Source organism: Numida meleagris, chromosome 4 (genome assembly GCF_002078875.1).
Source record: "Numida meleagris isolate 19003 breed g44 Domestic line chromosome 4, NumMel1.0, whole genome shotgun sequence".
NCBI lineage: Eukaryota > Metazoa > Chordata > Aves > Galliformes > Numididae > Numida > Numida meleagris.
In genome coordinates, this window is record NC_034412.1 from 47,766,798 (window position 1) to 47,777,686 (window position 10,889).

A 10,889-nucleotide genomic window follows, 5' to 3' on the forward strand; every position below is an offset into this window, starting at 1 on the left:
GGGAGATTTACAGAAAAATCTTTGCAAACATATTTTATACATATCTAATGCATACCATGCACAATGTAATGCATATATAATAGAAGTGTGAAAATTAGTGCATTATTTTGTTGGATGGAAAAGATTTAGAAAAGACAATTTAATGGGCTCAGAAATGTTTACACTTTTTTTTTGTAACAGTAGTCCTTTTTACACTGAATGGAATAAAATCGTTTGAATGACAGGTCTCTGCCTCACATGCTATTATTCTAACCTAGTTTATATGATAGAAAAATTGCAGAATAAGACTGGATTCGAAGTAGATTAAAATGTAGTGAATTACGTCTCTGTGCAATAAAAGCAATTGTCGGAGCAACCACACTGTGGAATTGCTCTAATTAGAATCAGAGTAGTTTAACCGGTATATTTTTAATTCTTTCTCTCAATTTCTCTGCAATCACTGGGTTATTTCTCAGTGTGAGCACTGAAGTTATCTTATAAGGTTTGTTGGCAACCAACATTCCAAACAAAAAAAAAAAAAAGGTTTACTACAAAAGAAACAATATCATTCAATCCAAAACTTTTCAAGAAGCTAATGCTTAGCACTGTGAATCTGGAGACTGAAACAAAATTTGTAAGATTTATTGCAGCTTGGGATTAGTCTTGAAATCAGTGGCAGTCTAGTAGCTGGATTCCTTATACGACCTTGATTCAACTTTGGCTTCATGAAATTCCTTATCTGTAAACTGAATGTCCTTTTTCTCTGCCTAAAGTGAATGCTGTGAGATTACATTCATTGGTATTTTTTGCTTCTAAGGAGCATGAGATTCTTGTAACAACAAAGCATATAAACAAGTAAAGCAGTGCAGTATAATTACCAGGTCATGGCCTGAACCAGTGGTTGAGCACCAGGTGAGAAGGGATGGCTAACCCAGGGAGCTCAGGTGCAAGCAATGCACCTGATTGACCAAAAGGGATGGAGCCAGGATCCATTCCTGCTCACCTTCATTTGAAGGTTTGCAGCTGTGGAAGCAGTATTTCTCTGGATAGAGATTACCTTCTTCTTGAGTTGTCATGGGTCATTGGAAAGGAGTGAGTTAATTTTCCTTCATTATTACCTGCTATTGCCTTGTAGTGCCTGTATCCCATTCAAAGGCACTGTACTTGCTGTCTTTTGCTATACGGGCAGATAGAATCTTGATAAATATTGCCAGGGATGTATCACAGATCAAACTGTTTAGTAAGATTTTGGATCTGAAGTAAATGGCAAGTCATGCCATGCCAGGGCTGAGACACATAAAAAAAATTCTTCTTGAAGAATGATAGTGAAAATTTAGGGAATCAACTTCTATGGTGGTATTAGAAAGCTTTCTTTTTCTTAGTAAGGCTTTCTTTAGAATTGTAAGGAGTCCAGAGGTGCAAATTCTCTTGAGGATTATTTAGTGTTAATACTGCCTCCATTGCCTCTATTTCTTATGTATTTTGACTGTATATCATAGTTAAAATCAAATATGTGTACCTATTTAATAATTTAACAATCTAATCTTTCTTTAAAAGGTAAAATTGTTCTTTGGTTGCTTAATGTCTATACCAGAACATTTTTTAATTAAATTGAAAAGGTCTGGTTTATTCTGTTGTGTCTTAGATTAAGAGGTACTGAATTGAAGTTTTGACATCATTGCATGAAAATGTAGATGCTTATTTTACAGAATGTTTAAACACTTTATAGAAAAAAATAATTCTACAATTGAATTTCATCATGTTAGATTTTATTACTTTATATTTCTCCTCTAAGACTTTACGTTCTCCACTGTGGTCTCTAAGCATGCATTTTAGAAGTTAAGATGTAAGTGTTGCCTTCAGGGACAGGGTAAAAATACTTGTACTTCTTAATCAAATTTCATCTTGAAAGAAATCATGCATGACCTCAGTGCTTTGAAAATGCTTGTATGTAAGCACATTAATTCAAAACAAAATTTCACTTTCTTTCCATGCGCTTCATAATGAATTTGTTTTATTATAGCTGTACTGAAACATAGTTGGATTTTATCCCTAGTGTTTGCCACATAGTAACAGCCTCAAGATACTGATTGGCACTAACTTTTCTCCAATTGCAGAGTAAAGATTCCTCATCCATTTGCCTTCCTCTGAAATTCCTTTGTTACTGTCCTTTCTTCCAGAAATACACACACAAATGCCTATGTCTCTTTGTTCCCCAGGATTCCAGTATTTGAGATTTAAATAAAATAGCAAGTAAGTTATTGTGGAATGTATGTTGTGTAGTACGCTTCCTAATTGATTGCTGTTAATGCATTCCTATTGTGCATCCTCTACGTGTTACAGCTTTGGCTTTCTACTTCAGTGTTGACCATGTATCCCTTCCATGCTAAAATTATCTCCACTCTTTGATACTCCCTTCATTATGTGCCGCTTCATGTTAACCTTGGCTGATGCTGTATTGCTCAGAGGATGATTGCTTGTCATCATCCTGCTGGGAAGAATGTTTCCTGTGCTGAAAGCCTGCTCAGGTGTATGTCTGATGCATCTGTGCAAAAATGATAGCCTTTTCTCTTTCTTTTCTTTCTGTTCCTGGTTCCCATGCTATAAGCAGTTTTTATGAACTCCCCTTTGATATTGATTGTGGTCTTTAAGATCCCAAAGTGTAACAGGAGAACAACTACTTGCATGTTTGTTTGTTGTTTTTGTTTTTTTTTAAATTATCTTGTCCATTTGAGAAACGAAATAACACACAGGCTTAGATACCATTGCAACAACAAAGTATCAAGGTCAGCATTTCCGTATTAAAGGTGGTATTTTAATAGAATAGAAGATTTCAGTTGGAAGGGACCTTCAAAGACCATCTAGTCCAACTGCCTGCGCACTTCAGAGCTAACTGAAAGTTACAGTGTGTTTTTGAGGGCATTGCCTAAATACCTTTTGAACACTGGGCATGGAGCATCAACCACCTCTCTACAAAGTCTGTTCCAGTGTTTGACCACTGTCATGGTAAAGCAATTGTTCCTAATGTCTTCCCCTGGCATAGCTTTGTGCCATTCCCATTCTGCCACCTGTTCATAAGGAGCAGAGCACAGCGCTTCCCACTGCTTCTCCTCTTCAGGGAGCTGTAGAGAGCAGTAAGGTCACCTCTTGGCCTCCTCCTGACTGGGCAATCCAAACACCCTCAAAGAACTTGCCTCCAGCCCTGTTAATGGTTTTGTGGGTCTCCCCTGGATATTTTCAAGGACCTTAATGTCCTTTTTGTGTTGTGGAGCCCAGAACAGCACACAATACTCAAGGTTAGACTTTACCAAAGCTAAGTATAGCAGGATAGTTACGTTTTGATTAGTCAGTCAAAACTATGCACCATTTTTAGCTTAGAATATGCCCATCAAAATTTGGGGGGAGGTGGGGAGAAGGGATCTGTCTGGAGACATGCTTCTCTTCTTTTTTTTTTTTTTTTTTTCTCCTCCATCTATGGCACCAGTTAGTACACTCATGGTATGACCTATGAATTGCCCTTCAGTTCAAGCTTGATCTATATTACTGCGATTTAATTCATAGTGGAAATAATTTTATTTTTTGGTGCTAGGTGATGGCACTTTTTCTGGTTTTAGTCGTGTTTTTTTTTTTTTTTCCCTGCTACCTAACGTATTACTACAGGCAATGAAATTTATTGCATTAATTAAAGTGAAATTTTAACTGAGTTTTGAATTTGATCAATGATATACTAGTGAAATACAAAATGACAATTTATACCAGTATATGGTATTTTCCATATATATATATTTCAAAACTGTAGCTTTTTCAAATCAAGTAGAATTGGTTTGAATCGTGAGCAGATGTCTTTTTATCAGTCTAGAAGATAATACAAAGCTATTTCAGTTAATTTGTGGGAGTTTGACCTTGGCTTAAATAGGAAACTCATATTCGTTATATTTAGAAAAGATAATAAATTGATTGAAAGGCTTAGGCTGTATCATTTATCTTACATCTTGACTTTAACAGTTAGGCTATGATTCTCATCAAAAAAATGTCACTGGATTTTAAATCTATTTTTATCTTCTAGAACATCTCATCTGTCAATATTTGATTAGAAGTCCTCACTGCCTGAGACAGCTTTTCTCCATCAGATAGATAATCTGAAGCTCTGAGACCATCAATTGAAGTTTCATCTCTAGGAGGGGGAAAAATAAAAAGCTAGGAGATAATTTTTGATTACACTTCTACCTGTGACTTCTGCCTTGATCCCAATAGAAAGTCAGAATCTTGTCTTATCACGGCGGAGACAGACTTGACTTCTTTTTCATAATTACTTTTTTCTCACCTAAGGTTGAAGCAAAGTACCCTTTCTTTCCTTTTCAGCTCCACTGCTCACCAATCTAGCCCAGGTAGTTCACATGTCTAAGCAGTATTACATATCTGTTTTGGCTTAACCTGACAGATGGCTGAGCACCATACTGTTGTTTGCTCACCCTCCGCTTCCTGGTGGGATGGGGAAGAAAAATGGGGAGAAAAATAGCAGAATTCATGGGCTGAGATAAAACTGTTTGCCAAATAAGAGAATAGGAAAAGGATAGTAGTTATGACTATACATATATACATTCATGTATATAATAAGCACAAGCAATTGCTGACCACCCACTGACCAGTGCCCAGCTAGCCCCCAAGCAGTGGAAGGGAGAGACGAATTCCCACCCCCTTCAAAACTCCTTCTGCATGATGTCATGCAGTATGAAATATCACTTTGGCCAGTGTAAGTCAGCTATCCTGATTCTGTTACCTCCCAGCTCCTCTGGCCCCTCACTGTGAATGGCCTTGGCTCTGTACAACACCACTTAGCAGCAGCTATAAACATCAGTGTGTTATGATCAATGTTTTCTCCTAGAACCAAAAATATAGCATCGTACCAGACACTCTGAAGAAAAATCCACCCCGGCTGAAACTAAGACAACATACTATACGAAATTGTCTGTTCAAGTACATCTTTGAGGCGATTTCTTCATTGCAATATAATAACTATTCTGAACACTAGGGGGGGAAAAAAAGTGGCTAAAACTTCAGTCTAAGACAATTAAAATCAGAAACAGAAAAAATGCCTGTTGTTTCTGAAGATCCTAAAACGTCTTGTAGGCCTACCTGCTCTAGTTTCAAGTGATTGTCTAATCTATTCATAAATATGGGGCAAGGGGGAGGAGATTAAAGAAAATTTATAGTACCTTCTGATTAAAAATAACGCATTTAATGCTTTTGTATGTTCAGCTTAGTTCATGAATCTGTAGTTGATATTAAGTAGCACAAGTGAGGTTTCCCCATGTTCCAACCCTGAGCAAGAAAAATCTAGCATATATACTACAAATATAGGGGTAGATTTCAACCTTTAGTTATCCAAGTAATACCATGTATTACTTACTCTTGCTAAGATGTGTGATCCATACTAGGATTCCAGAGAAAGTAAATTCAGGGTCTAAGGCAGCAGTGTATTCATTGATAATACACAAGCAGTTCTGTGTATTTATTTTAATATATACTATGTTGAAAATTGCTGCTATTCGAGGTTTGAAGTTAGATTTAATATCAGTCAGAGTTGCTGGTGAAAAAGTTAAATGAAAATGGAAGTATTTAATATAGACATAAAGCTGGATTCATTTTCTATGTCTGAATGCCAGAATGAAAAATTTGTTATTAGCCAAAATAAGGAGGGATGGAAATGTACACCGGAGACTGCAAGACTTTCAGGGTCAAATGTATTCACTCCAAATATACTTGAAACCAAGTACAACCAATAAACATTTGCCAGAAACTGTAAGAAGGAACACAGATCTGCAAACGTTCATGTTAACAGCTAACAATTTGTATGCAATATGAAGTTAGCTAGAAGCTATTATAGGATTCAAACTGAATGTATTTCTTGGGTTCCTGAGTTTGGCTGTAGGGTTTGAGCAGTCATAAATATTTTTAGTAATAAGTGTCCAAGCGAACGTACATCAGAAATGCTAACAGTTATTAGATAACTGTTTTTTAATTAAACTCTCCTTTTGATTTCTGACGTGATTAATATTGACTTCTGGATTTGTCAGTTCTGTATTCCTATTATATAACAATTTCTGAAGCAATTTCACAGTGCAGAGCTATTGTTTGTACACATACCAGAAATGCTGTTGTCTCTCTTGACTGGAGAGTCTCCTGTGAAATGCAATATTTTATCTTCTTCAGGAAAACTGACATTTCCTTGCTGACTTTAAATTTAGTATCTTCAGCTCTGTCAAGAGCTTCAGAAAATAATCAATAACTTAGCATAGTTACAAAGAATAGGCAACAACTGTTGGCTTTAATCAAGCATCATGTTGAATCTGTGGATTTCTGAAGATAAATTCTGATCAGTTAGCTAGAAGAATGATTCCACTCCAAAAGTTGCCAGCTGAAGGTAATTTCATGTTGAGTCATGAAATGACTTTTCAGGTGTCTTTCCCAGCTCTTTGGAGATAATGATGTTGGGTAAAATAATGAATACAGCAGCAAGAAAAGGTAAAAGCAACAGGAGAAGTAAAGAGAATCTGGCTTCTGAAGAAAAGCAAAGCTGTTTATTGTGACAAAAATGCACTAAACTTTCTCCGAGCTATTTAAAAGATGAAGAGAATTACTGTGGAGGGAAAAAAATACTGGATTCATTCTCACTATTCAGAAATTAAAATGCCATTTTAAGTGACACGTGCTACATATTTGGTTTCTAACTATAACAATAAGCAATACTAATAAACAGATTTCCCATATTTAATTGATACATTAGTTATTTTTATTATGTTAAGGTACAGATTACAAGACCTTCCTGTTACGGTCTGCGAAGCAACTAGAAGAAAATTCAGTTCTCTTTCTATGTACTAGGAAATCCGGTCCTAGAAGAAAGCATTCAACTAGGGTACTTTTTTCTGTCTTTTCTGTTGTCCAGTAGTATGTCAAATATATCAGTCATGAACTTCATGCTGTATGCAAAGAGATGTTGTCTAGTCTGTTAATCATTCAAATCACCTTCACATCATCCAATGCCTGTGGCACAATCTTGCTTTTCCTGAAGAGATTCTAAGGCTTAAAATACAATTGGATTCAACATATGAACTTGTGAATTTTTTTTGCATTTGTGTACTTTAATTGGTGTTATATCAACCATGCTTTCCTATGGCAACAGCCTTTATTTGTTGCATAAATGTTTATTTTCAGGTCACCTTGCAAGATGAAGAGGTGACATTACAAGGGTAGAGAGCTGACATAACCAATGGTTATGGTCAAAATATTGTTCACTTTGCTTGACAAACTGAGCTACCCAAGGCCTGCTTGCCAGATTAATTAGCATCGCAAATAAGCCAGTACAGTAATTTACAGCAAAACTTGTGTTAACTTCTGTTGTAGACGTTACTATTCACCGCTGCCTATCAGGATCATAAGTAAGAAATCAGATGACTGCAGACTATATTTACTGACCAGCTTTGAAAAGTCTATTGTAAATGTCTTGCTCATTAGCACATTTGGAATTCACTAGCTAAGGGAAGAATATGATTTAGGCTTTTGTTCATCTGCTTTGGGTCCGCACATGCTGCCAGGAAAATACCAGATGTTTTCAGTCTGAAGCATTCTTAGTGCAAATGAAATGCAGCTAGTTGTCTTTTCTAAGCACAGAAAAATTGTAGTTTTTAAAAGCAGATACTTTCCACAGATAGGACTGGTTCATGCTTTCCATGAGAGCACTCCCTGCTATATTTTTGCTGCCTTCTTGAAACCACTGAATTTCTGTAGCTTTCCAAAATGCAATTGTTAAGAATCAATTGTCAAAAAGAATTTATTTTCATATTTTGGAAAAGTGCACTTTCTCTAACCTGTTTTTGTTGAAATCAAACTGAAGTCATCTAGCATGGAAGATTTCAACCTGAATGATTCTATATTGTCATATGTACAGATAATTAAACGTATGGCTTTAAAGAAGAAATCCTAGGAAACACTAAGGGTGGTACTCACAGTTCTAGTTTTCTAATATTTAATGAGAGACAGAAATTAAAAGTGTATTTTTGTAGCTCTCCTCATTCAGCAAGTAATCTGTGTTCTGAAACTCCTAAAGTGAGCTGAGAAACCTGTCACTGCTTGTAAATAGATTTCGAAGAGCACCTATAATGAAACCACATAATAGTTTTTACAACATTTTTCATCAGAACAGACATCTTTTGTTCTCTATAGGATGCATTTAGAAAGAACTCTGCTGAAATGACATTTTAATTGCTTCTTTTTCTTCCAGGTTTCCTCATCCATCAGTTCAGTAACTGGAATTTTATTTTTTTATTTATTTAATACTGTTAAGGCAATGGGCCAGTCAAGTTTCTTTATAACTGGCTCCACAGATGAGTTGTTGGAGGCCTTATTTGACAAATTCTCCTTTATCTATTTATTTAAAATTTTGATCTTCCATTAAGTTTTCTACTCACCTTTTGAATGAAGATGTGTATATGCACATGTATGTGTACGTTTCTGTATATGCGCATAGATACACGTATATATAGAGAGAGAGATGTACACCACAACGAAACGTGTTTCTCATTTTGATTTCTGTGCTCAAGAAGAGATCTGTCATTGTATAGTAGCTGCTTATAGCTGACCAGATAGAAAACTTATTAACGTCACTATTTTTGCATGCAAAGATATGTTGAAAGAAAGCTGGAAGGCTTGTGTGTCACCAAAGAAAACTGGTTTAATTTAAAGATGGAGAATTATGTCAGTTATATGACTAATGGTCTGTATAAGGAAATGTCTAGCAATTCTCCTTGTAGATTTACCTTCCAGGAAGAAGCAGCAGATAGTAATGGAGCACTTTGACTATCATATTAGTCCACCTTTTAAGAAATCATATTCTGATACTGTTGTGCTTTTGGAAGACTCCTTAATATTCTAATGCTTTCTTTTTTTTTCCTATCCCAATAAATAGATCTTTCCAGAGAAGTGTAAATTTCTCTTTAATCAAGCTCTAAAATTTAATATGTATTTATATCTTTTATAGAGTGGTCAAAATATCCAAGAAAAAATGATTGTTATTTGTTACATTTTGCTGTGTATCATGTGCTTAATTTGGATTTTGTTTTGCACAGTAAATAACCATGGAGCCTGGTAAGAATTCTGAAGCTTTAAGTCTTTGAATAGTTTATAATACTGCTGCCTTCTGCTATTTGTGGCTAAATGATGAATTGTTTCCCCAGCCTCCAAGGCTTCCTTTCTTTTCTATCTGTGCATGAGAACACGTTCTTCTGGAGAATGTAAGCTTGAGCCTTTCTAGAAATATCTTGCTATGGTTATTTGAAAACTGAAAAGTACAGTTGTAAAGGACTTTCCCTAATCAAACACAAACTAGAGATATGAAATGAAATGGAACATCAAGAAGATGAAATATGGGCACAGAAAAGAGGACATCAGCAGAGTTTCACTTCTACTTCATCCTTGTTTAAAATGAGAAATATCCACTCATTTTTTTTTTAAACTGTTAAAAGCATAAATGTACTGTGTTATATCGATACACTGGAGAGTCTGATCTCTCACACAGCTGTGCTTGCTCTCTCTTTCAGTTTGCATGTTTGATTATCTGGCAAAATGTAAGTAAATGGTCATGAAGAGAAATCTGGCAAGCTGAGCTTTGGTCATTCCGCATTCCTTGGTAAATATAGGTTGCATTTTGTGGGGGTTCAAGTTTCAATTCCACATCTATGAAGGAGAATCTTATATCAGACATCTTGTAAAGAAGTAAGCTGAATATATCTTTTCAAAGCAGAAAACCTGGGCTAAAATTACTGTGTATTTTGTACTGTAGATTTGTGTATATCACTTCAGTCTTATCTGAATATTCAGATTCACATACGGTTTTCTGCTGAATTTTGCGCTGGACTTCACATAATCATGAATTCACTTCTTGAGAGGAGTGGATGCTTCAAATTAAATGTAGGGAAAAACAGTTTGGAAAATAGTGTTAATGCTTTTATTATGCTTAAGGGAAAAATGTTATTTTTTGTGCATGTGTGACGTTAACACAGTTGAATGCTACTAATTGGATGCTGGAGTTCTCATGCTTGTTATGTGTTTCTTCAAGGTTAGTGCCAAGAAGTATATAAATGTTATTTTTTCAAACACATCTGAAAAAAATATACATTGAAAAGTATCTAGGTACAAGTCATTTAATCAGAAACACTCCTAAATACATCCCAAATACATCAATGCTTTTACAATTAAAAGGTTATATACTTTCTCATACAGAATCATTTTTTACTGATTGACTTAATCTTTTTTTTGGTGTTTATTGAAGGTCACCCTAAATTCGATCAAGTTTTCTTTAACAACTAAAAACAAATAATGTTTTTCTGTATGTTTTTAATTCTGAAACTCCTCGTCATTTAGGATAGCACTCTCATTATGTATGAGGTTGCACACAGGACAATGCATTCCACTTAAATGCAGTGAATTATAGGAAAGACTGTGCAATAAATGTTTGTATTTGAGTCTGAGGTTTGTAGATATGTATTCTGTAAGTTTGGAGGAATAGGAACAAATTAAGTAATATTTTTGTGCTAGTGGATATAATTCCATAAAAACTTCACTGCATACATCTGTTGATAGTTGCTATTACAGAAAATGATAATTATTTATTCTCTAAAATGCTTCAAAGACAGTGAGAGCAGCACCTTTTTCAATCCATGCTGGCACAAATTCATGGAATCAGTGCAACGTTTCTGATTTCAAAAGTAATAGCTGAAGTTCTGATGTTGCGGCTGAAAGATGACACAAAGTGTATAGTAGGAACAAAGGAATGACTAGCATCTTTCTGTGCATGAGCTTCATTGTTTGCCTTGCTCTGCCTAATCCACTCAGTGTCATTCTTGACTCCTCTC

The 10,889-nt window shown here is 35.4% G+C and overlaps 1 long non-coding RNA gene across 1 annotated transcript; it reads left to right on the forward strand.

The window, feature by feature from the left end:
- Positions 989-9,640, forward strand: LOC110398823. Its single transcript, XR_002438646.1, has 3 exons — positions 989-1,071; positions 2,160-2,232; positions 8,261-9,640. It is a non-coding gene; the product is annotated as an uncharacterized LOC110398823 (long non-coding RNA).